Source organism: Mustelus asterias, chromosome 3 (genome assembly GCF_964213995.1).
Source record: "Mustelus asterias chromosome 3, sMusAst1.hap1.1, whole genome shotgun sequence".
NCBI lineage: Eukaryota > Metazoa > Chordata > Chondrichthyes > Carcharhiniformes > Triakidae > Mustelus > Mustelus asterias.
Genome location: NC_135803.1, coordinates 47,421,596 through 47,448,040, shown reverse-complemented (window position 1 = coordinate 47,448,040; position 26,445 = coordinate 47,421,596). Strand labels below are relative to the sequence as shown.

The window sequence follows — 26,445 nt, the reverse complement described above, 5'->3', positions numbered from 1 at the left end:
GGCCTGTATATAAATGTGGGAGTGTCAGGTCTACTGACACTCCTGAGTCTGACTTTGTACCTGAAGCAGGTTAGGAGTGGAATAGAGTTCATAAATAAAGGAAATGGGGTGGAGTGTCACTGGCCCCTGAGGAATTATTTCACTTACCTCCTCCTGTTCACTTGCACCGTGCTCTTTATGCAGTGCCACCCTATGTAATCAAATGTGAGGATCCATGAAATGACTGTACCTGAGCTGGTGGAAGGTGTGACTGTGTTTGTTCTGATGCCAGTGCTTTCCCTGGTGCAGGCACAGGAAATTGATCTTTCTCCTATGTGTTAGAACCTTTACACGATACAGGAGATATGAATATCATCTTTAGAGTTCAGAAGGCTTCACTTCAAAAGACTAATGTGCAAAAAAAGTATTTTAGAACAGACAATACAAAGTACAGGGTCTTCTTCAGTAAAGCTGAATCCTTGGCACGCTGTTGGACAGGATGGAGTACACTCCACGACATTCATTTAAGGATTGCAGAAGAACCTCCAGGCTGCTGTCAGAGCAGTGAGGAGCAGTCCTGTGTAGATTGCCAAACCTTAGCCTCTCTTCCTCAATTTCCTTTAGCAAATGACACTAATGGCTGCCTTTAATGTGTTTATATGGAGTCCAAACTTAAATCAGTCCCACTTCATTCCTAAATCTGAGGCCACTAATTGGACACTCAACCCACCTTTCAATCACTTAGCAACATTCCTTCACAAAAGTCATGGGGGATTGGGGGGGGGGTGCGGTGCGGTGGGGGGGGGGGGGGTGCGGTGCGGTGGGGGGGGGGGTGCGGTGCGGTGGGGGGGGGGTGCGGTGCGGTGGGGGGGGGGGGTGCGGTGGGGGGGGGGGGGTGCGGTGGGGGGGGGGGGGTGGTGTGCGGTGGGGGGGGGGGCGGTGTGAGGGAGGGTGGGGGACGGTGTGAGGGGGGACGGGGGGTGGTGTGAGGGGGGACGGGGGGGGGTGGTGTGAGGGGGATCGTGGTTTCAGCCATGAAGGCCGGCTATAGCTAAGGAGAGGCAGTGACAGATTGCTGTGCTCTCCGAGCACAACAATCTGCACTTTCACAATTGCTGCTATCAGCGGGCTTTCAGGTGATTTTGGCGCTGCAAACTCCCCCTGCTGGTGGAAAACAAGTTTGTCAAGGCTTTTTTGCCTAAATTTGGAAAGATTTGATTTTTAAGTCACCCAAAAAAAGGTGCGGATTTCTCCTGTTTTCCCGCTCGTTCGAGACTTAGAATTTTTTTGGTGTGATCACCCCCATGGACAGTGACTACCCGGGACATGGAAAGAGGCCTGTTGTCAGTTTCCTGGCCCAGGAAGGAAAATCCTGCTCTTTATGTCTACATTCACAGCAGAAAATGCAAATTATGTACCAGAAATAGAAGGTACCCAAAGACCTCTTAAGAATGAGTAAGATAAAATAGTAAGAGGAAAGTATTGGAGAAACTTGAAGGACTAAAAGTTGACAAATCACCAATAAGTGGAGACCTACATCTTTGCTTTATAAAAGACATAGCTGCGGAGAAAGTGAATACACTGGTTTGATTATGATTTTCCAAAATTTCCTGGATTTTATAATGGTCCTAGTGAATTGTAAATTAGCAAACATAACACTGCTGTTACGACCTGGATGGGAGGACTGGGTAGTTTGACGATACCCGTTACTCCGTGGGTCGCATCATTAGCTTAAAAGTTTGATTCATGCACCAAAATGGCCAATTGTTTACCTTCACTACAGTTACCCAGAATAAAAGAGACTTTACCCAGACTTCTTTCAATAAACAAAAAACTTAACAGTTTATTATAAAATCAGTTTTTTTTAAATTGAAAGGTAAAGCCTGTTAATGTACAGTATGACATATGAAACACACATTCACACAATAAATACAAATAAAGGAATTCTGCCAAAGGTTAAATGTTAATGTTTCAAGTGAAAAAGAAAGATGGTGGAGTCGTTTAAATGGCATCCAGGTTATATAGTTGTTCTCTCAGCGACAATTCGCGAAACAACTGATGACTCTTGCTCGAGGAACACTTACAGATTCCACTATGTAGAGTATTTAGGAGCATCTTACATTCACCCCCAGCTGTGGATTGGCTCTGGACTACAAAAAGGTTGCTGCCTTCTTTTCAGTTGGTCCTTCTTCTTCTCAAAGCAAAACCAAAACAAATTTTTAATGAGTTTTCCAGGCATGTTTTTTTTCCAGAACCATATACTATAATGTGACCCCTTTTGTGCACAGTCCAACAGGGTCAAGAAATTTCCAGCTTCTTGAAAACAGCTTAATTTGAATTACCTTTTCTTGTAAAAGGGTCTTTTGTTCAGGAATTTCACAGTAGCTTCATTGCAGTGTTAATGTAAGCCTTACTTGTGGCTAATAAATAAACTTTTCTTTCTCTTTAGGAATAGCAATCCGAGTCCTGTTTTAAACGTTTAAGGGGAAGTGTCATTCAAAACCCAAATTCTTACAGAATGTAATTAGCTCTTGAAGATTAACCATTTTCTGTGATTAAAATGTTCATGATGCTGCTACTTAAGAAAGTTGGGGAGAGTGAAAACTGGGAAGTACAGGTTAGTTAGCCTGAAATTAATCTTCAGGAAAATGCTGGAATTTATTATTAAGAAAGTCTTAACAATGTCTTAACAATGCACTTGAAAAATCATGGTATGGTCACATAGAATGAGTGTAATTTTACAAAAGGGCAATCAATTCTTAACAATTTAAAGTTTTAAAGTTTGAAGTTTATTTATTAGTCACAAGTAAGGCTTAACATTGCAATGAAGTTACTGTGAAATTCGAACATGACTAGTAGGATAAAGGGTGCCTGTGAATGTGGTATACTTAGACTTCTAAAAGGCATTGATTAACATGCCACTCAGAACGGCTCATGGGAGAAATATAATAGCATGAATGGAGGTTTAAACGCTGGCATAAACGAGGTACTTTCAAGTTGGCAGAATGTAACTAGTGGAATGTCGCAAGGATCCTGAGCTGCTTACAATTTATCTTATCTGAGACGAAAGAGACTGAGAATAATATTTCTAAATTTGTGGATGATGCAAAGTTCATACAATGTTACCTGTGAGGAGGGTACAAAGAGGTTGTAAAGGAATATAGACAGGTTAAAAAGTGGGCAACAATCTGAGGTCCCTATCTGCTTCAAGAAGACGACCATCATGCCAGTACCTAAGAAAAGCCAGGCAGTGTGCCTTAATGACTACCGGCCGGTGGCTCTGACATCCATCATTATGAAGTGTTTTGAAAGGTTAGTCATGGCATGAATCAATTCCAGCCTCCCGGACTACCTGGATCCACTACAGTTTGCCTACCGCAGCAACAGGTCCACAGCTGACGCCATTTCCCTGGCCCTGCACTCAATCCTGGAACACCTAGATAACAAGGACACCTATGTCAGACTCCTATTTATTGACTACAGCTCAGCCTTCAACACTATTATTCCCACGAAACTCATCTCCAAACTCCATGGCCTGGGCCTCGGCACCTCCCTCTGCAACTGGATCCTGAACTTCCTAACTCACAGACCACAATCAGTAAGAATAGGCATCAACACCTCCTCCACGGTCATCCTCTACACCGGTGCCCCACAAGCCTGTGTTCTCAACCCACTACTATATTCCTTATACATCTATGACTGTGTGGCCAAATTCCCCTCCAATTCGATTTTCAAGTTTGCTGACGACACCACCGTAGTGGGTCGGACCTCAAACAATGATGAGACAGAGTACAGGAATGAGATAGAGAATCTGGTGAACTGGTGTGGCAACAATAATCTCTCCCTCAATGTCAACAAAACGAAGGAGATTGTCATCGACTTCAGGAAGCGTAAAGGAGAACATGTCCCTGTCTACATCAATGGTGATGAAGTAGAAAGGATTGAGAGCTTCAAGTCTTAGGTGTCCAGATCACCAACGACCTGTCCCGGTCCCCCCATGCTGACACTATAGTTAAGAAAGCCCATCAACGCCTCTACTTTCGCAGAAGACTAAGGAAATTTGGCATGTCAGCTACGACTCTCATCAACTTTTACAGGTGCACCATAGAAAGCATTCTTTCTGGTTGTATCACAGCTTGGTATGGCTCCTGCTCTACCCAAGACCGCAAGGAACTACAAAAGGTCGTGAAAGCCAAATCCATCACGCAAACCAGCCTCCCATCCATTGACTCTGTCTACACTTCCCGCTGCCTCGGCAAAGCAGCCAGCATAATTAAGGACCCCTGGCACCCGGGCATTCTCTCTTCCACCTTCGTCCTTCGGGAAAAAGATACAAAAGTCTGAGGTCACATAACAACTGACTCAAGAACAGCTTCTTCCCTGCTGCTGTCAGACTTTTGAATGGATTTACCTTACATTAAGTTGATCTTTCTCTACACCCTAGCTACGAATGTAACACTGCATTCTGCACTCTTTCGTTTCCTTCTCTATGAACGGTATGTTTTGTCTGTATAGAGTGCAAAAAACAATACTTTTCATTGTATGTTAATACATGTGACAATAATAAATCAAATCAAACAAGGTGGCAAATGGAGCATCATGTGTAGTTATTCTCTCTGGTCACAAGAATAGTCACTGAGAAATCAATTGAGGAGAAATTATGTTGCCCAGCGAATGGTAAGAATGTGGAACTCATAACCACCAAGGGAAGTTGAGGCTAATATTATTGTTGTATTTAAAGGGAAGCTGAATAAGCTTGTGAGGAAGAAGGGAGTTGATGATTATGCTGACATGAGTTAGATGAACAAGAATGGGTGGAGGCTCAGACTGTGAAGGCTGAACTATTTCTGTGCTGTATGTATGTGTACTTCTGTTCTATGTAATAAATATAACCCAGGGCTATAGTTAGTAGGTAAATGTTAGGAAATGCATTTTCCTAATTGCTTTCTATTGAAATTGAAAGCAAAGACAAAAACAATGGCTGGAACTCTACCACGTCGCCCGCCATGGAATCGGCCTGGGCGAGGGTCGGACAACGGAAATCTCCATTGACCTGGGGCAGGAATTTCCAGACTCGTCCGAGCAAGGCTGTAAAATCCTGCCCACTGCGTCTTGATCAGGGAACTGCTCTACACTGACAATGCTGCATTAGTCGCCCGCACGGCAACTCATATGTCAGCTACAAGGACATATGAACTGTCTCTCCCAGGCCTGTAATTTGTTCTCCTTCTCCCTGACTATATGCATCAAGAGAACCATGGTCATGGGACAAGGTATTGCATCTCTGCTCTAATCACACTAAATAACACCCCACTGAAAGTGGTTAGCAAAACCTGTTACCTTGGGCCCACGGTGACAGATAAATCTGTCTCTTGATGCAAAGCTCAAACATAAATAAGGAAAGCAGCTACTGCCTTCACCTGACTCGTGAAGCATGAAATAACAATAAGTTGATCCTTAAGACAAAGCTGATGGTTTATAAGGCGTGTGTTCTCAGCATCTTGCTATGTGACTGTGAAACATGGGCAACTTGCAGCTACCAGGAAAAAATGCTCAATATTTTCCACCTTCACTATCTGTGACATAATGGACATATCCTGGCAAGCAGAAGTCATGAATATGCAGTCCTGATGAAATTAGAACCCCCAAAATGTTTTGGCACTAATCAGTGGATCAAGTATTTTCGCAGAATGGAAGACAGTCACATATCAAAGAACCTTTTGTATGGTGAGGTAGCCAGAACCAGACAGCCAGTTGGGCCCTCAGTCTCTGTTCCAAGGAAACTTACAAACTTGACATGAAGCCCCTGAACATTGAGTTTCACACTTGGGAATCACTAGCTTGCAAAAAAAGGAAATGGAGACAGCTCAGCCTTATCTTATATTCATTAAAGTCAAAGTTTATTTATTTATTAGTCACAAGTAGGCTTACATTCACACTGAAATGAACTTACTGTGAAAATCCCCTAGTCGCCACACTCCAGCACCTGTTCGGGTATGTTGAGGGAGAATTTAGCATGGCCAATTCACCTAACCTGCACATCTTTGGACTGTGGAAGGAAACTGGAGCACCCGGAGGAAACCCACGCAAATACAGGGAGAATGTGCAAACTCCAGTGACCCAAGCCGGGAATCGAACCGGGGCCCCTGGTGCTGTGAGGCAGCAGTGCCAACCACTGTGCCACCGTGCTGCCCCGTTCAATTACATTGAACAGATGTATTTATTCTGGAGTGGAAAAAAATGTGATGCATCGAAATAACAGAATAGGAATATGGCCTGTTCAGCCTGCTCTGCCATTTAGTATGACCATGAGCTCCAACTTCACTTTCCCCCCCATTCACCATATCCCTTGGTTCTCTGAGAGATACAGAATTCCAGATTCATAGATCGACCCCTTATCCTGAGATTATGCCCCCTGTGTTTAGGCATCCTGACCAGTGGAAACAATCTCTCATCATGTATGGTTCAAGAAGACAGCTCACCACCGCCTTCTCTAGGGCAATTAGGGATGGGCAATAAATGCTGGATTAGACGGCGAAGCCCCTTGAATGAATAAGACATACAGATCACCTCTCATTCTTCACCAGATAAAATAGAGCCAGTTTACTCGGCCACTCTATAAGCTAAAAAAGCTGAATCTTTGAGGCATCCCCTGGTGAATAAAGAATGAATGAATGGGATGATGTTGCTGCTGGCAAGCGCATGCGCATACGCTGCCGAGGTCGCTGAGCATCCGGGGACGTGGAGCTGGGGCCCGGGTCACGTGACACCTGTTATTCCGCCATCTTGTCGCCGAGGAGAGTGGAAGCGCTGAGTGAGTCTGGGAGAACTCTTCCTATTCGCCATTTATCGCAGGTAAGGGACTGACACTTGACAGCCCACTCCCTTCTGAAAGCATTGTTTCCACCTGGGACCCGGCCCCCCCCGAGCTGCTCCTCCTTCCGCCTCCTCACCTTCCTCCCTCCCACCCCGGCCGATCCTGTCCTCACAGCTCGGGGAGGAGGAGGGAGGGAGCCGACACCAGCACATGGCGCAGCCCAGCCCGCGAGCCCGACTGCTGAGCTGGCCTTAGGCCTCTCACCCAAAGGCAGGCTGCGCTACCCACTCGCCCCCGGCCGCAGCAGTCAATCCCTCACATGAACAGAGCGGCCTCCTAAAGCAGGCTTTAGCAACTGAAGGTGCTTTGCGGGCAGTAGCAAGCTGTCCTGGTGATGCCACCCTGACTCCTCGCCCACTCGCCGTTTGCAATAAAATGAGGGTACAGCTCCCGGCTGGGTTCAATCCCAGTTGCTCTCCGGGTTCCAGTGACGTTCAGGATTAATAATATTTAGTGTTGGGGGAAGTCTTCCTGGTGATGTCCACCAAGTGCGGTTGTTAGGGTTGATATTTCTGCCTTATCAGGAGTGTTTGGGACAACGGTGATCTGTTGTAATTTGAGGGCACGTAATCCTATCTGCGTGTTTTAAATTTTCACACTGATTATATGGTTGGTTCCAATATCCATTTGGAAGATGAGGAAATGGAATTCATAATTTGAAGAGTAACTTCCCGATGTCAAATGTGTCTTCTTCCGTTTACTTAATTTTCTACACAATCCAAATCTAGTTTTTCACTTTGACGTTATTGTTGTGTTTTCACATTACCCATTTCTCCAAGCACTGATGTCACAATTGTTACCAGTCATCAAATTGTTTGTGTTGATGTAATGGTAATTCCAAGATGCTTATTTAAACTTCAGCATGTTGGTGTAACTTCATTGCTGGACTCCTGACGTATTACGTGACATTGGTTTTCAGTAGGTGTCATTAACCTGCCTCAGAATGCTGTTGAATGAAGTTAGTTATATGGATATTTTCACTAAACTTTGTTTCTATGCTTTTGGATGTTTTTGAATTATCTGATGGCATGATCTCTGTAGAAATAGAGCACAAACATTAAACAATTTCATTCCCTTTCAGTTGCCTGACGTGTTTGTGACATGCTTACAGATGCAAATGCTTGAGATTTTGGAAATTGTGCTTATGTGTAAACATGTAAAGCATTGTAACATGTAATTTTCATTAACTTTGCGATGGAATAAAATGTTTGTTCATAAAATGGATTTGATTATTAGCAGTTCTTTAAAGTGATTGTACATAGGCTAAATAATTGTAGAGTGTAGCTATGTTGAGACTCCTTTACTGTTTTTTGAAAGTTTATTTTTCTGCTCTTAGTCCTTACTTTCTAGATGTTTTAACTAAATTTCTCACCCTGACCACTACTATATATCAGTTAAAATAATGGAATGGTTTTTGTAACAGCTGGTAACTTTTAACACAAGATTATTGTACTAATGTGTTGTGGTTCCTTGTTACTTCTGTTTATGTCTTCTTGCAGGCAATCTGGACCTCATCCATTGCTGAAGTTTTAGTTGAAATTGTGAATGGGGTAATGGGGCTATGGGCAGCAGAATTCATTCATGATTCTACGGAATAGAACTGTGCAATTTCACAGGAGGCTCTGTGCTAAATGCATGCTTTGAGGCTGCTTTGTATAGCTTTAAAACACATCAGTGTACAAACTCTGCTGTAAAATTTATTTATTTTTGATCAATTAAAGAGCTTGAATTCACATAACGTTTCATCACATCCTTGGGACGTTGTAAAGTACTTCAGAGCTAGTGAATTGTTTTGAAATATAGCCATTAACTCTTAATTTTCTCTGCTCTAAGGAATGCAATCACAGCTTCTTTAATCGCTCCATATAACTGAAGTCCTTAATTCCTACCATAATTCTGGTAAATCTCCTCTGCACCCTCCAAGCGTATGATTTACTCGAGTTTCTTAGGACTTGATTTTTTTTTGAGTGAGGTGATCTTGGTTAGTATCAAATTACACTTTAAATTGCATTTCATCTTACAGTGCCATTAAATCGTGATAAAAGGTTAAACAGCCATTTAAACAGTATTCATAAGCATGTAATGTATGGTAATTTCCCTTAAAATCATAACACATAACCTTCATACCTTTTCCTCCAATACCCTATCTGTATTATTTCTTTTCAGAGCCTATGGCTGGAATTTTACCAGCATGTCTGCTCGTAAGATCGTGCCCGAGGCCAACGGAGTATGCCGTTCTGTGAGATTTGCCCACGCCGATTTCAGGGCAGGCATGCTGGTAAAATCAGGGCCTGTGTGTCATTGGGGATCTGAGATCTACTTTTCGCCTGTTGCAATAGCAGCTTGTGTGTGTATAAATGAATAGCACCCTTAGCAAATAAAACATTCCAAGACATTTCACAGGAGCATTATAAAGCAACATTTGACACTTGAGCCACATAAGCTGATATTAGAGACAGATGACCAAAAGCTTGATCGGATAGGTAAGTTGTAAACAGTCATGATTTGCCAATAGGCAAACCTGTATTCATTTCTCTGTGCCTCGCAGTTCTGCACTTCCCTCTTCAGTTGCTTGCAGAAATCTCCCATTTTAACTTGTCTAACACCGTTCTCTTTCTCCCTCTTTATGTATATCCCGCTAATCTTCAGTCATATCCTTCAAGTTCTCATGCCTTTAAAATATGGCTAATCCATCCATGTTGCCTTTTATTGATATTCACTATTGATCTTTCCTCCTCCACCACCATCTGAGAGCTGCATCATTGATCTCGTGTCCCCTCCAACTGACCTACTCCATCCTTCTTCAGAATCACCTTTCACAACTCTCCATTGTTTAGGTGTCTGCATGTCTCAAAAGTCCATGTTTCAGCTTCAAGACACTCCAAATTACAGTTTGATAATTTTCTTATGATCTCTACTCACCCCTACGCTGAGCAATTACTTGTTTGGATAATGCTTTATTTGCTGTTGCTTCTTTAGCTCTGATTTCAGTAATTGGTAAAATTGAATCTGGTGTGGTTGGTAATGGGGTGAGACAAAGTTTTCTATTGTCACACTAACAAAGAACAGCATTTGTGATATTAATGAGGACCATTTCAATATTCTGGCAGGACTTAGGAACCTGATTAGAGGGATTAAAGATATGGAATTGTGGAAAAATTAATCTGGATTCGATAGGTTCCAGCATTTTAACAGGAAAGGGAAGTTGACAAATGGATGTTTGCCAGGGAAGAGGGTCAAGGATGGGTTTTTTGAGCAGTGGGTTGATGGTGGGTTTGAAGCGGGAGGGTGGGGAATTGGTGGAGTGCTAATGCAAAAAAAAACTTGTGGCTAGAGAACTCGATAGTTTTAGTTTAGCTGGAATCCAGGAAACAACCTTCTGTGGTCAGCTGTTTGTTGGAAATAGGGTTGTGTGCAAAAGGTGAGCAGCACAGAGGATAAATCTGGACAAAGTCAGCTGGACAATGAATAGAACGAAGTAGAATTTAAAAAATGCAAGTCAGGGCTCAGATGGGGCAGTAAGGAACATTATGGGAGGCTAGGTGAAAGGAGAGAAGTGGGAAAGACAACTGAACAATTGATCTCTTTCTAACAATTGTCCATGACATTCTCCCATTTGTAACTGACTTCATTTCTCCCCTGGACCTTTAACTGGCCTCTCTTGCCATCAATGCCATAGAATATACATTTTAATCTATTATTGGAACTGTAAGATGCTGCCTCTGGGTAAAGGCTTGAGTTAATCATCTTTCTTGGACAGCATTGTTGCCTGTCCCTAATTTTGAGAAAACGATGGTGAGTGTCAGAATTTTGACCCATCGGCAGTAAAGGAATGAAATAGTTTCAAGTCTGAATGGTATGCACAGCAGCACAGTGATTAGCACTGCTTCCTCACAGTGCCAGGGATCCAGGTTCGACTCCCAGCTTGGGTCACTGTGGAGTTTGCACTTTCTCCCGTCTCTGCGTGGGTTTCGTCTGGGTGCTCTTCCTCCCACATTCTGAAAGACATGCATTGACCCAAACAGGCACCGGAATGTGGTGACCAGGGGAATTTCACAGTAACTTCATTGCAATATTAATGTAAGCCTGCCTTGTGACTAATAAATCAACTTTGTGTGTCTTGGAGGGGAAGCCTGAGGGTAGTGGTGGTGTTCCCACATGTCTGTTGTCCTTGTCCTTTTTGTTGGTAGAGGTAATAAGTTTGGAAGATGGTGTGGGAGGTGCCTTGTCAGGTTGCTATAGTATGTCATGTAGATGATATGCCCTACTGCTAATGTGTGCTAGTAGTGGAGGGAATAAATGTTTCAGGTGGTGGATAAGGTACCAATGAAGCAGGTTGCTTTGTCCTCGATAATGTTGAACTTTGAGTTGGAGCTGTACTCATCCAGGCAAATTAGGATTATTCCATCAAATTCCTGGCTTGTGCCTTTGTTGTTGGTGGACATACTTTGGGCAGTCAGGAAAATTCCCACTTGCCCTTGGACGCACAGTTTTTATTTAGGTAGTACACTTAAGCACATTGGTAACCCCCAGGATGTTGATCATGGGAGAATTCAGCAATGTTAATACCATTGAATGTCTGGAGACAATAGTTAGATCCTCTCTTGTTGGAAATGGTAATTGCTTTGAAAAAAAGTGAGAATTTTAAAATTGAGCTGTCACTTAACTGGGAGCCAATGTAGATCAATCAACACAGATGATTGATGAGTGGGACTTGATGCATGCAAGGACACAGGCGGCAAAATTTTGGATGACCTCAAGTTTATGGAGGTAATGCTGTGGGAAAGCTAGGAATAAATAGAAATAGCCAAGTTTAAAGGTAAGAACTGCTTGAATGAGAGGTTTGTAGCTGATAAGTTGAGAAAGGGGAGTGGAGTCAGTTGATGTTACAGAGGTGGAAATAGATGGTTTTACTGAGGCACAAATTTGTGGACAGAAGCTCATCTTGAAGTCAGATGTAACACCAAGGTTCCAAATGGTCTGGTTCAGCCTTAGTTGGCAGGAAGAAGGGTTGACCAAATACAATGACTTTGGTTTCCCAAAGATCTGATCATTGAGTAATGGATGTCAGACAATCTGTCAGATAATAACAGTAGAGGAGTTGTGGTGAGATGGAATTAAATGTGGAAATTAAGGCTGTGTTTTTGGATCTTGACACCAAGGGCAACATGTAGGTGGGAAACAGTAGAGGGCCAAGAATGGATCTTTGGATGCACCAGAGATAATTGTGTAGGAACAGGATGAGAAGCTATGGCATTCTGGCTGCAATTAGAGATGATGTGGAAATGCCGGCGTTGGACTGGGGTGAACACAGTAAGAAGTCTCACAACACCAGGTTAAAGTCCAACAGGTTTATTTGGTAGCAAATACCATAAGCTTTCGGAGCACTGCTCCTTCGTCAGATTTCCACTCCATCTGACGAAGGAGCAGTGCTCCGAAAGCTTATGGTATTTGCTACCAAATAAACCTGTTGGACTTTAACCTGGTGTTGTGAGACTTCTTACTGTGCAATTAGAGAAGCATGGTACAGAGTACAATTAGAGAAGTGTGGAACAAATTGAGCTCAGTTCCATCTAGCTGGACGACAATGGCAAGGCAGTGGAGGAAGATTGTTCAGTCAACTGCCATCGGCTGTAGGCAGGCCGAGAAGGATGAGGAACAATTATTTCTTTGCCATAGTCTCATAGGAAGATGTCATTTATAACTTAGTGTCAAAACTGCTCTTATTAGTGTTGGAAACCAGATTGGAAGATTCAAAACACAGCCCCAACAAAGGCGGGCACAGATTTAGAAAGTGGCAACACATTAAAGGGCTTTGGAGGGGAAAGGGAGAACGGGGATGAGGTGGTAACTTGCAATCTCAGTGAGATCAGGGATTGTTTTTTGATGACACATTTAAAGGGCAAACTTAGACCATCGAGAGAGAATCTCATTCTTCTTGACCTGTTTGCAGCCTTTCAGGGTTGACCATACCATCCTCTCCGATTACCCCCCTCCCCTCCCCATTGTTTTTCTACCTGCTCTAGCACCTCTGGTGTTTCAAGGATCTATCTGTTGCCCTGTTATATTTATTAAGTGAGAGGTGAGATGGGGGTGTGTGACATGGCACTGTGTTGGGTGAAAGTGATCTTTGATTTCCGGTCTGATTTTGGAATAGTGAGCACTTTTAACAATGAGAAGTGGAATGGATGGTGCTTTCTCTGATCCTGTTAAATCTGGCTGTGTGGGGTCAAACCAGTTCCATAATCACCTGCTTGAGAGATTTTTATTAGCTTTGATGGCAGTCATGTTGCATTGTGGCATTTTCATTGCTGGGTTGCATTTAATGCCACTTAACGTCTGAGATATTTGATTAATGTAAATGAGCATCGAAGTATAAGTCCGCAAGCATTGCTTCCCGAGTCAAAAACACGAGTATATGGACCTGTAAAGTTTTCACCATTTATATTCTAATAGATCCTTTCTCTTCCGATTTTGTTTTCTCCAGTCAAAGAACCTTATGGTCTGCTAGTAATCTCCAGTGTATCATAATATTGATATACGGTTTGAATTTGTCATGTTTCTAATTATACGGTCACAGATTTCCAGTCAACTATTTATGTTAATTATATTACCTTCCATTGCTGCAAATTCTTTTCTCCAAAGTTCTGCTTGGATTTTTCTAGCAGCAGGGAAAGGCCTGTATGAGCCTGCAAAATGAATATCATGTGATGGTCTGCACCAATAATGAACTTGCTGTTTTCAGGATGTGGGAAATTAGATGCAACTTGAATTTAATAGCCATCATCCTTTTCTCCTTCAAGATGCCTAATTCTTGGACAAAACTTTGATCACTTGTCCTAATGTCTCCTTCTTTGATGTGGTGTTAGTGTTTGTCTGTCTTTGCTCCTGAGAAGCAGCTTGATGCCTTTTATTTTATTCAGGGTGCTACATAAATGGGAGTTGTTATCTATTCGATTTGTATCCAGAACATCTACGCTTGTGACTTCTCTCATTGACACCATTACATTCTGACTCCCTGAAGGATCCATCCTTGTTTTCTACTCTCTGCCCTGTCCCATTCCTCACCCTACTTTTGTCCTTTGATATTCATTTGCGTGTGGGCCACCTTCCATGTTTCTGCTATTGTTCCATTCCTTCTTTGCTGTCAGACAACTAGTCTGACATCCATTTTAGATTGGGTGTGACTTTCTCTAGCTCAGCTCTCGGGTGATGGTAGCTATTCTCTTTACCCAATGAAAATTATGTACGTTTATCAAAAATTTATCCACTTCTCAGTTGTTATCCTGGACAGTTTGTCACCTCAGTATCGTTTTCAATTTTGGCGGAGCTTCCTTCTATCCTGCAATGGCTGCTCACCTATCATCTGTCTTGGGCTCATCTCACTTCAATTTTTAAATTCTCATCTTCATGCTTAAATCGCCTCATATTCTTGACCCTCTGTTTCTATGTAGCCTCCTCCAGCTTTACATCCCCCTCCAGAACTCTACTCTTTTTATGCATCCTTTCAGCCTCACCTTTAGTCAGCAGTATTTCAATCGTTTGGCCCTGTGCTATTAAATTCTCTTGTGTCAGCTGTGGTTCAATTGGTAGTAGAAGTTCAAATCCTGCTCCAAGGCTTGATCACAAAAATTGCATCTGACATTCTACTGCAGTTTTGAGGGAGTGGGCACTATTGGAGGCGTTGTCTTTCAGATGGAACATTAAACTGAGTCTGCCTGTTTGAGTGGATATAAAAGATCCCATAGTACTATTTTGAAGAGCAGTGGAGCTATCCCTCAATCAGCATCACAAAAAGAGATTACCTGGCCATTATCGCATTGCTGTTTGTGGAAGTTTACTGTGTGCTAATTGGCTGCTGCATTTCCCACATTACAACAGTGACTACACTTAAAGTATTTCAGTAACTACTTTCCAGACCTCCAGCTGTTATGAAAAGTAGGATATAGAACATAGAACACTACAGCGCAGTACAGGCCCTTCGGCCCTCGATGTTGTGCCGACCAGTGGAACCAATCTAAAGCCCCTCTAATCTACACTATTCCAATATCATCCATATGTTTATCCAATAACCATTTGAATGCTCTTAATGTTGACGAGTCCACTACTGCTGCAGAGAGGGCATTCCACACCCTTACTACTCTCTGAGTATATCTCTGTCCTATATCTCTCACCCCTCAATTAAAAGCTATGTCCGCTCGTGCTAGCCATCACCATTCGAGGAAAAAGGCTCTCACTATCCACCCTATCTAATCCTCTGATCATCTTGTATGCCTCTATTAAGTCACCTCTTAACCTTCTCTCTAACGAAAACAACCTCAAGCCCCTCAGCCTTTCCTCATACGATTTTCCCACCATACCAGGCAACATCCTGGTAAATCTCCTCTGCACCCTTTCCAACACTTCCACATCTTTCCTATAATACGGCGACCAGAACTGTACGCAATACTCCAAATGCGGCCGCACCAGAGTTTTGTACAGTTGCAGCATGACCTCCTGGCTCCAAAACTCAATCCCTCTACCAATAAAAGCTAACACACCGTACGCCTTCTTAACAACCCTATCAACCTGGGTGCCAACTTTCAGGGATCTATGCACATGGACACCCAGATCCCTCTGTTCATCAACGCTACCAAGTATCTTACCATTAGCCCAGTACTCTGTATTCCTGTTAGTCCTTCCAAAGTGAATCACCTCACACTTTTCCGCATTAAACTCCATTTGCCACCTCTCAGCCCAGCTCTGCAGCTTATCAATGTCCCTCTGTAACCTGCCACTTCCCTCTGCACTGTCTACAACTCCACTGACTTTAGTGTCATCCGCAAATTTACTAATCCATCCTTCCACACCCTCATCCAGGTCATTAATAAAAATGACAAGCAGCAGTGGCCCCAAAACAGATCCTTGCGGTACACCACTAGTAACTGAACTCCAGGGTGAACATTTCCCATCAACCGCCACCCTCTGTTTTCTTACAGCTAGCCAATTCCTGATCCAAACCACTAAATCACCCTCAATCCCATGTGTCCGTATTTTCTGCAAAAGCTTACCATGGGGAACCTTATCAAACGCTTTGCTGAAATGTATATACACCACATCAACCGCTTTACCCTCATCCACCTCTTTGGTCACCTTCTCAAAGAACTCAATAAGGTAGAAATGCAAATATTTCTTCTTAAATCCCTCCAACGTTCTACCTCTTTCATCTTAAGACCCTCTGGAAAACTCGCCTCTCAATTGTGGTTTAATGAAGCACTAAAAGCTTTAAATAACACGAGGTGCAAGTTTGATCAATTTAAATTTGATTCCTCCATATTGTCAATTGGAGACAAGAATGGTCTCAGATGCCAGCTCTGTGTTGTAAATTTTTAAAATAAAGTATTGCACTTATTTTCTGGAATTTTCAGGAGCATTCAGCCATTGTATAAAATGGTATTATTAATCATTAAATGAAGTAACCATGTGCAACTCTACTTAATTTTATGCAATGTACTTGATCCAGCAAAGTATCTTGGGATAAAAGATGATACCTAGTATATTAGGTTATGCTGGTCGGGAACATTGCTTATCATGCTTATATGAATGGTACTCAATTTGTAACTGCACAAACCATGTTACATGCCATCTTGTACAATATAACTTTCTTACACTGGTTTACTTTGCAGGGTTACTTGGATCACTTTGCAGGATGTCATTTCAGTAGCAAATGTTTTTTGCCCAGCAAAACTGATTCTTCAACATAGTGTTGATAAATAAATTAACATTTTATGGGTGTGTAATTATTCTTTAACTCTTGCATTGCAGCAAGATGTTGTTTTCTTTATTATTACTACTTTGTTTGAGCTGACAATTGCTAAATAACATTCATGACACCTAACCTTCCCAAACACAAAGCCTTGCAACATCCCAAAGTATTTCAGAAACAATTGAATATTTTTGAACGGTGCTCTCTGTTGTAATATAGCAACAGTATTTACAGTTGTGGAAGCTTGTCAACATGTTGCAGGGCTAGTGAAATTGTAGATTCCCTATTAATTCAGTCATGTATTCAAAGTCAAAATTGTCTCATAATTTAAGCAATTTGATGAAACAGCTCAGCAGAACACAACACATTGGCAAAATATTAAAGCTACTATTATAATTTTGATTGGAACTTAAGCACTGTGCAAAGTGTGCCATGCAAAGTTGGCTGTTTTCAGTACTCTTAATGGTGTTGACCGTACATTCAACATAAAATAATCCCAGAGCACTTCATAGGGGATTTATAAAATGAAGTATGACATTCAGCCATACAAGGGGATATTAGTGAAGGTGACCAAAAGCTTGGTCAAAGAGTTGAGCAGTATTATAAAGAAGAAATATAAATGGGGACATAAAAGGTGTAGGGAGGGAATTCTATAGCTAACGTCCTAGGCAACTGAAGGCACAGCCGCCACTGGTGGAGAGGTTAAGGGAGGCGACGACCTAGTGATATTATCGCCAGACTGTTAATCCAGAAACTAGCTAATGTTCTGGGGACCCGGGTTCGAATCCCGCCACAGCAGATGGTGGAATTTGAATTCAATAAAAAAAATCTGGAATTAAGAATTTATTGATGACTATGAAACATTGTCGATTGTTGGAAAAACCCATCTGGTTCACTAAGGTCCTTTTAGGGAAGGAAACCTGCCATCCTTACCCGGTCTGGCCTACATGTGACTCTAGAGCCACAGCAATGTGGTTGACTCTCGATTACCCTCCAAGGGCAATTAGGGAGGGGCAACAAATGCTGGCCAGTCAGCAATACCCATGTCCCACGAATGAATTTTAAAAAGATTAAAATCAGGGATGCGAAAGAGGCCAGAATTAGATGGGCACAGATGACTTGGAGGGTTGTTGGGCTGGAGGAAGTTATTTAGATAGGAGCAGTGAGATCATGGACAGATTTGTTCAGCAAACAATAGAATTTTAAAATCAAGACGTTGCTCGACTGGGAGCCAATACAGGTCAGTGAACACGAGAATGATGGGTGAATGGGATTTTGTGCGATTTGGGACATGGGGAACAGACTTTTGGATAACCTAAAGTTTACAGAGGCAGTGTGAGATATCAACAGAAGTGTTTGGAATACTAAATTCTAGAGATAACAAAGGCCAGAATGAGGGTTTCTGGAGCAGGTGGGGTAATTAATGTCAGGTGATGTTATGGAAATGGAAAAAGGCACTCTTAGTGATGGCACATTTAAGTGGTCAGGAGCTAATCTCAGGGTCAGTACATGTTGCACCAGTCTGATTTAATTTTATAATTGCCATGGAGAGGACTGGGGATGGTAGCAAGGTTCGGAGTTTGTTCATTCTAATTGGAGGAAAGTTCCATTGGGATAATAAACATGATTCCTTTGGTCACTGGACCCATTGGGCCTCTTCCTCAGAGCCACTTCCATTTCCAGCAAGTGTTGATCAGCAATCAGGACATCATAACAACAATAATGAATAATAGTTATTTTCTTGATCAGAATATCTCTGACCCAATGAAGTAGGCATTGCTTCATCTGCTTCTGGGGAATGGATCACGTTAAGTGTCAGAAGGGGAAGCTTGAGGAAGCAGTTATCAGAGTATTAAGATTAGATTTCTTTATTGCAAATGACAAGGGACAAACCAGAATAAAAATATTAAATTGGTGGAGGGGAAAGGAAAGGTGGAAATTTCAGAGATACTGGTTGTAATCTTCCAAACCTAATGTGATAGTAGTGAACTGGACAATTGCAAATGTTCATACCCTTGTTCAAAAAAGGATGCATTGAGAAACCCAGCAACTACAGGTTAATCAGTTTAACTTTGGTGATGGAAAAACTTTTAGAAACTAGATAAATTGGCATGAATAATTGGCAGGCAAAGCTGTAACATAACGATGGGCTGCCTTTAAAGAAGAGGTGGTTTGGGTACATTTGAGGTACATTCCCACAAGTGGGACAAATAGGGCAACCAAAACCAGATCTCCCTGGATGATGAAAGCGATGAAGAGTAAAATTAAGCAGAAAAGGAATGGGGGATATGACAGTTATCAGATTGATATTACAAGTGAATATAGAAAGTTCAGACAGGTGGTGAAAATGAAATTAGAAGCAAAAAGACAATGAGAATAAACTATAACAAGTAACAAAAGGGGGATCCAGAAGCTTGATGGGTTAGTAGGAGGAATGGGGTTGATTAGGAACCAGGAAAGCAATCTACACATGGAGGCAGAGGACTTGGCTGAGGTGGTAAATGATCACTTTGCATCTGCCTTTTGCAGCATCGTCTTCCCTGGTGAAGTTGCAGTGAGAGTTTTAACAACACCAGGTTAAAGTCCAACAGGTTTATTAGGTAGCAAATACCATTAGCTTTCGGAGCGCTGCTCCTTCGTCAGATGGAGTGGAAATGTGCTCTCAAACAGGGCACAGAGACACAAAATCAAGTTACAGAATACTGATTAGAATGTGAATCCCTACAGCCAACCAGATCTTAAAGATACAGACAATGTGGGTGGAGGGAGCATTAAGCACAGGTTAAAGAGATGTGTATTGTCTCCAGACAGGACAGGAAGTTGCAGTGAAGCAGGAGGTAGATACGCTGGATGAGTTAAATTGATAGAGGTATTAGAAACATGGGCAATACATCATATACCATAAACATTGGATAAAACACATCCAAAGATGCTGAGGAAAGGAAAGGTGGAAATCTTGGAGGTACTGGCCATAATCTTCCAAACCTAATGTGATGGTAGTGGACTGGACAATTGCAAATGTTCACACCCTTGTTTGAAAAAGGATGCATTGAAAAGCCCAGCAACAGGTCAATCAGTTTAACCTTGGTGATAGGAAAATTTTAAAACTATAATCTAGGACAAAATTAACAAGTTGTTTGGACAAGTGTGGATTAATTAAGCAAAGCTAGCATTGACCTGTTAAAGGCAAATTGTGCTTAAGTAACCTGATTGGGTTTTTTGATGTGGTAAAATGATTAAGGTGTGTATGACTTACAAAAGATGTTTCCAGTCTTGATGACCCTTCATCAGAGCTCTGACAAAGGGTCATCTAAACTCAATACTGGCTCTATCCTCTCCCCGCAGATGCTGTCAGACCTGATGAGGTTTTCCAGATTTTTCTATTTTTGTTTCAGATTCCAGCATTTTGCTTTTATTTTGTTATGTGGGGAGCTTGGAGAAGCTGGGATTATTCTTGGAGTGATTGAGAGGATATTTGATAAAGATGTTCAAAATCCTGTGAGGTCAAAAGTGAATTGGATAAGTACCTAAAGATCAAGAAGTTGCAGGCTTGTGGGGAAAAGAGTTGGGGGATGGGGGGACAGAGCAGAGAGTAGAACATGGTGAATTGCTCTTGCAGAGAGATGGCACAAACTTGACAGGCCGAATGACCTTCTGTAACCATTATATGGTTCTATGTTTTAAAAGCTCACCTCGGGTGGTTCTAATAGACTGTGGTTAGCTTCTTTGGTGTTAGCTGTTGGTACCTGAATGAGGTCATGACTGCCAGGTACACCCCCCTTCCTAAGTATTGCACTGAGTTTAGATTATCAAAATATAAACAGCACTCAAACTTATGCTTGTGTGCTGTTGCACCAGTTACTTTTCTCATCAAGTTTTATTTTGTGGTGCCACTTCCAGTCAGAAATGTTACTTTCTGTGGTAGAAGTATTAACTCAATTTCAATTGAGTACCGCAATCTTCAGTTGTTAATGTGAGCTCTGCCTCAGCCAGAATATAGCAGCTACTCTACAAAATGAAGAGCGCAAATCATTCATGCTTTTTTTGCTGGTTCCTTTGATTTATTTATTAGTGTCACAAGTAGACTTACATGCACACTGCAGTGAAGTTACTGTGAAAATCCCCTAGTTGCGACACTCCAGTGCCTGTTCGGGTACACAGAAGGAGAATTTAGCATGGCCAATACACCTAACCAGCACGTCTCTCGAACTATGGGAGTAAACCAGAGCACCCAGAGGAAACCCATGCAGGCGTGGGGAGAAGATACAGACTCTGCACAGACAGTGACCCAAGTCAGGAATTGAACCCGGTCCCTGGCGCTGTGAGGCAGCAGTGCTAACCACTGTGTTGCCTACACCCATGGACAGCATCTCAAACATTTGGAGGGTTTTGGAATTTCTACTTGCCAGTAACAAGAGCCTTCCCCATGTCATACTTTTGTAAGCCATGGTGGATTCTCCTGTTCTTTCAGCAAGAAGTCCATGGAGACTGCCTCCTTGCCTTAACCCACACTTGATGTGGAGTGGTGCCCTCCAAGCAGTATAAACAAATGTTTAAATTGTTTCAACAATTGGGAGACATGCCAATTATCCTTTGTGGGCTATAGTTTACCATAGTAAGCCATAATACTGTAATCTCATGCTTGGCTTTAGTTTGCCTACAAGAGTATTTTTCATTGATGCTCATCTAAGATGCAGTATGTTTTCCATTATGGTGGGAGAATCTGTAGGTGCTCTGCTTGCCCTTGGATTATTCTGTTCAACAGTATTCTGATCAAAGTTTTAAATCCAAAACGTATTTGTGCAGCAGTGCCGTGCTGTGCCATTGTTGAGTCAGGCCTCCATTATCGTATTGTAACCTTCCTCATTTGCAAGATCCTTATTCATTTTATTTTTTGTGATTTTAAGGTATCCTTTACTTCGGCTCACTGAACTGATAATCCTTATAGTGCACATGCACACTTGTTATCATTTTCTGTATTTGCACAATCCCTCTAGGTACAATAACCTATAGCTTCTGTATTTTCTTCTTCTGTTATCAAATTAACCATTTATGATTCCAGCACATCACCTCTTCCTGGCCGTTCTGAGGCTAAAACATGGTGTCCTGAATCCTCTCCATCACCAGAACAGTGCCTACCTCGATCTTTTTATGGAAGTCTTTGACTCTGCATCTGCCTCAGCTCATCTGTTGCTGAGTTCCTGATCCATACCTATATTAGCTCTAACTATTGCAGCCCATTCCTGGCTGATCTCCCACCTTGTACCCTTTGTAAACTTTAACTCATCCAAAGTTCCACTTTTTGTATCCTAACTTGCACCAAGTTCCATTCACCCATCCTCCCTACTTGTTGACCTATGTTAGCTTCTGGTCTATCAACTTTAAAATTCTCATTCTTGTTTTGAAATTCCTTCATAACCTCACTCCTTCCTATTCCCCTATCTCCGCAACCCTCCAAAATCTCTGCAATCCTCCAATTCAAGCCTCTGCATTCTCACTTTTCTTCACTTCACTGATGGCTGTACCTTTAACCTGCTCATGCCCTAAACCTTGGATTTTCCTTCTTAACACTGCCCCTCAGGCCTCTTTTAAGACATTCCTTGAAGCTTACCTCTTTGATCAAGCTTGATCACGTTTCCTAAATACCTATTTGTGGTTTGAATTTTATTTCATTATTGCTCCTATGAAACACACCAGGTATTTTACTATGTTAAGTGTTCTATATAAATACAAGTTTTTAAAATTAGCTTGCTCCCACACTCTCAACAATATTTAGTTTCCCCATTCAGCCATTTCGCACTAATTCAGATGAAGCTGTCTTCACAGCTTTCCCTTGCCCTAGAATTTAACTCAATTACCAAAGAATGTGACAACCTCCCTCTATTTTCTAGCTATGGAATAGAATGTTTAACCAGCTCCTCCCTAATTTATGTAGCAAGTTTCACTGAGAAATTCCAAGTTTGCTGTCATGGAGGTTTTCCTTTTTCCTCTTCAATCACTTTCAAAGCTCCATTCTACTCTTTGCTGTGTCACTGCTTCCAATAGTAAACCTAGATTTCTGAAACAAGATCAAAATTAATGCATTCTTCAGTGTCTGCGTACCTCTGATCTTTTCAGTTGATGAAGAAACCTCACACTAAGAGCCTGAACTATTTGGTTTCGGCTCAAAATTGTTTTATTATGAGAACTATATTTGCATAGTATTAAGTTGAATCAAGATTACTTGATGCTAATTGGAATTTAACAGTGTTTTCTGAGTCCAACAAATTGAGATTCTCAATCCATTTAACTGAATCTTTTGGTGAGCTACGTTTCTTGGCATTCATAAAGCCCAGGATGCCCTGGGAGTTTGAGTGAATCATATGGCTTCTCATATTCTTCACATCCTGAAGTCATCCTGAAGCACAAAGCTGTCAATCAATCCATCCTCAAGCAATAGCATATGTGACAACTTGTGTTTGTAGAGCACAATTAAAGTCAGAAACTCATCAAAATGCTTCACTGGGATGGAGTAAGAAGAAAAGTTCAAAAATAATGTGCTTTACAAAGGAATTGCAGTTCATGCTTGCAGTTGCTTGTTGTGTTGTGTTTGTGACAAAAGTGCTTTCACCTTTTTAGTTGTGAACTAGTATCGTAGGTAAAATTAAATTAAAAGCCAATGAAAATACAGCAAAAATAAATTTGATTTGGCTCTTTAACTCAGTTTTTCTATTAAAATAATTTACAATGATCTTTTACCTGTGAAATACAGGGAAAGGAAAACAGGGAGAGGTATCTCTAGAAGAGAATAGACTAGAGATTCTGAAGGAGGTACTAAAGGATTCAGCACATAAAGATTAAAGACGGACTGAGCTCCTTTGCACATCTCCGAGAAAAACCAACAAGTGCTTCACTTAAGTTACTTTTTGGTGAGTATAATTGTTCTGTTGTTCCAGAGAGCGCAAATGAGAACTTTGGAAGAAGGTTAAGGAGTGTTACGCATAAATAATTATTTTTGGCTCATGCTGGTTCATCCATTTTGAAGGTCTTTCTCCCTCAACTTGACATCTAGTTTGATTAAAATGAGCCCAGAGCTAGCTTGCTTCCCTACTTAATCTAAAAGTCTATTTCAATATTTACTGATTGAGGAAGAACTTCCTGATATTGATCCTGGATTTACCTTTTACTATTTTGGATTTCTACTATTCCTCTCCTTGTAATTTAATGCAAAATAATCCGGATATACCTTTTTCATTTATTAACTATTCTTAATACTTCTATGATATCACTGAGATGCTATCTTTTGATGTTGGACACTTCCAAATTTCCCCAGACATTTTTCTCAACTTTGACCTATAATGCGAGGGATTAACCCTGCAGCTCTTTTCTGCTTTGCCACAAATGCTTGCATATTATCATTGCCTCTGACCAGAACCGGACATAATCCTTAAAATGCCATGTGCCTGTACCCCTAGCTAATAATCTATGTTTTCTGGCCATGTCATTCAACATTTTTGTGCTTTTGTTCTTTGTGCACTGCACTGCTCGAGCGTGTTGAGTCTACCTTGTTTTGGCTTCATCATTATTTACTTTCTCATCATTAATGAAATATACGTGTTATTTTTTTCCTCCTATAAAGTATTTTACACTTGACTGCAGATGCAGATATTGAGTGCAAAGGAAATTAAGAGAGATTTAGAACAAAATCCCAATTTAAACAGGAAATCCATTGCCAACATACCTCAAAAGGTTTTCAAAGCAGATAAATAAAACATTTTAAAAAGCGTCAAACTTTAAGTGGCAATTATTAGAATAAAAGTTTGATATTTTTACTTAAAATATTATTTTTTGTTTGGAAATTTTTATAGAAGTCATCGGGTTGAAGGAACTTCGATACGATCCATCTGCAGTTTCACCTAGTTTCCGAGGCAGCATACTAAATTAAAGTCATTACTAAAACTTGTTTCGTTAAGCTGATGTGGAGATGCCGACGTTGGACTGGGGTAAACACAGTAAGAAGTCTCTCAACACCAGGTCTTTAACCTGGTGTTGTGAGACTTCTTACCCTCTTTTAGCTGACCCAAGGAATACTTTGGTGTTAGCTGCCAAGTGTGTTCTTTTGTTGGCTTGATATTTATCAACATACAAAGGAAATTAACTGACTATAGGAATAAGCATAAATCTTCTTCAAGAGGCTATCAGTCCATCATGTAGCCCAGGGTTTCCCAAACCTTTCGAACCGCAGAATCCCAAGTGACCTTCCAAGTGTGTCAAGGAACCCCAAGCATTCTCATTGTTTGGCGAAATAGGTGTGAACACATCAAAGGTAAACAAGACTTTTCTAGCAATGTCTATCCATATATTAGGAAGAGGCACAGAGTCACAAATATATTCACCAGTTCCATGGCCCTCTCACATTACCCCAGTCAAGCCACCCTCCCATGGCCTCTTAACCCCTGGAAATAGTACCCACTTCAGGAATGGGTATTCTTAAAAAGTTCTTCTTTATAAAAAAAAAAGTTACATCTTACCTTTTGTCATTTTTAATGGAAGGAGTGATGCTGGAAAGCTGATGCTCATATTAGAGTAAGAAGTTTAACAACAGGTTAAAGTCCAACAGGTTTATTTGGTAGCAAAAGCCACACAAGCTCATATTAGACACAACGCACCTCTCATTCCCTCTCTCACACACACAAGGCCTGTGCAGGACTTCCCCCTCCCCGCTCTGAGGCCTACGCTGGACATCCCCTCACACTTCAACACCAACTCCAAATTCCATTCCAAGCTCCCCATCACTCTGCTGTCCACGCTTGTTCAGTCAGTGGCTGGCTTCTCCAGAAGGATCTCTGCAGCATTTTTCAAATTTTTCAGATATGCCTGTCTTGCCATGGACAGATTTTGTTTTCATATCACACAAGAAACTAGCAGAACCGTGAATGATTCTTTAGTGGGTAATTTTGTAAACTATGTTTAACGTGCACTTTGCTCCAATTTACTCCATGTGACTGCGGATATTACATAGCTACTGTTTAGTCTTGACCTAACTTACCTAACTGGCCATCTTTGCATGATGTTAGAATCTAGATCAATGTGCTGTTCAGTGCAAGCACTTTAAACATGCTGCATTAACTCCTGGTGTTCTAAAAAGTTTTCTTATTTTTAAAAAAAGTTTTATCTTTTGTCATTTTTAATGGAAGGAGTGATGCCGGAAAGCTGATACTCATCGGACACAATGCACCTCTCTCTCCCTCCCTTTAAACATAGGGAGGAAAGAAGCAAAAATAGCTGAATCCCATGCCATCGCTATGTTTTCTCTTAATTGCTGCATAATTCTGTTACAATGCTTAGAGCCATAGCACTTCTAAGTTATTTTATATTGTAAATATTGTACTGTACTTCTATCAGTATGCTTTTCTAAATATTCATTTGTAACAGATGTATTTTAGACAGCCACTCTGTTAATTGAGAGCTGTCATAGTTGTATCATATAATAACTATTTGTTTAACTCTGCCTTTTTTGCAAAAGTTCAGGCCAAACTTGCTCGTTCAAATCTATCTAAGAGCTACTTTTGTTTTCAGATACAATGAATTATTCCTGAAGTACAATGATGCTTAGGCAGACACATCTATCTTGCAAACATAATTCTATGAATATTAATACTTAACTAATAAAATAAAATTTGGTGCATAAATATTTCATTTTGTTCCCCTCACCTATCCCCATATCTTATTTTTTTCCTTATTTAGGAATTTATCCACTTCTCTCAAGTGGTTATGGATACTTTCACTACTGTTTCCATTTGATCATTCCATTCCCAACATTAATTGTGAAATAAAATTTCTCAATTCAGAATCTTTGGGGAGG

General features: G+C 41.3%; 1 protein-coding gene across 3 annotated transcripts in view; it reads left to right on the top strand.

Annotated features, from left to right (window-relative positions):
- Window positions 1-6,740: 6,740 nt before the first annotated feature.
- gigyf2 (GRB10 interacting GYF protein 2) overlaps window positions 6,741-26,445 on the top strand; it is a 149,331-nt gene continuing 129,626 nt past the window's right edge. Inside the window, exons 1-2 of one of the 3 annotated variants that reach the window (XM_078208491.1) lie at window positions 6,741-6,834; window positions 23,353-23,509. The gene's annotated coding sequence lies outside the window, so the exon portion shown is untranslated. The remainder of the gene's footprint in view (window positions 6,835-23,352; window positions 23,510-26,445) is intronic. The other 2 variants (XM_078208503.1, XM_078208497.1) reach the window with 2 other exon arrangements.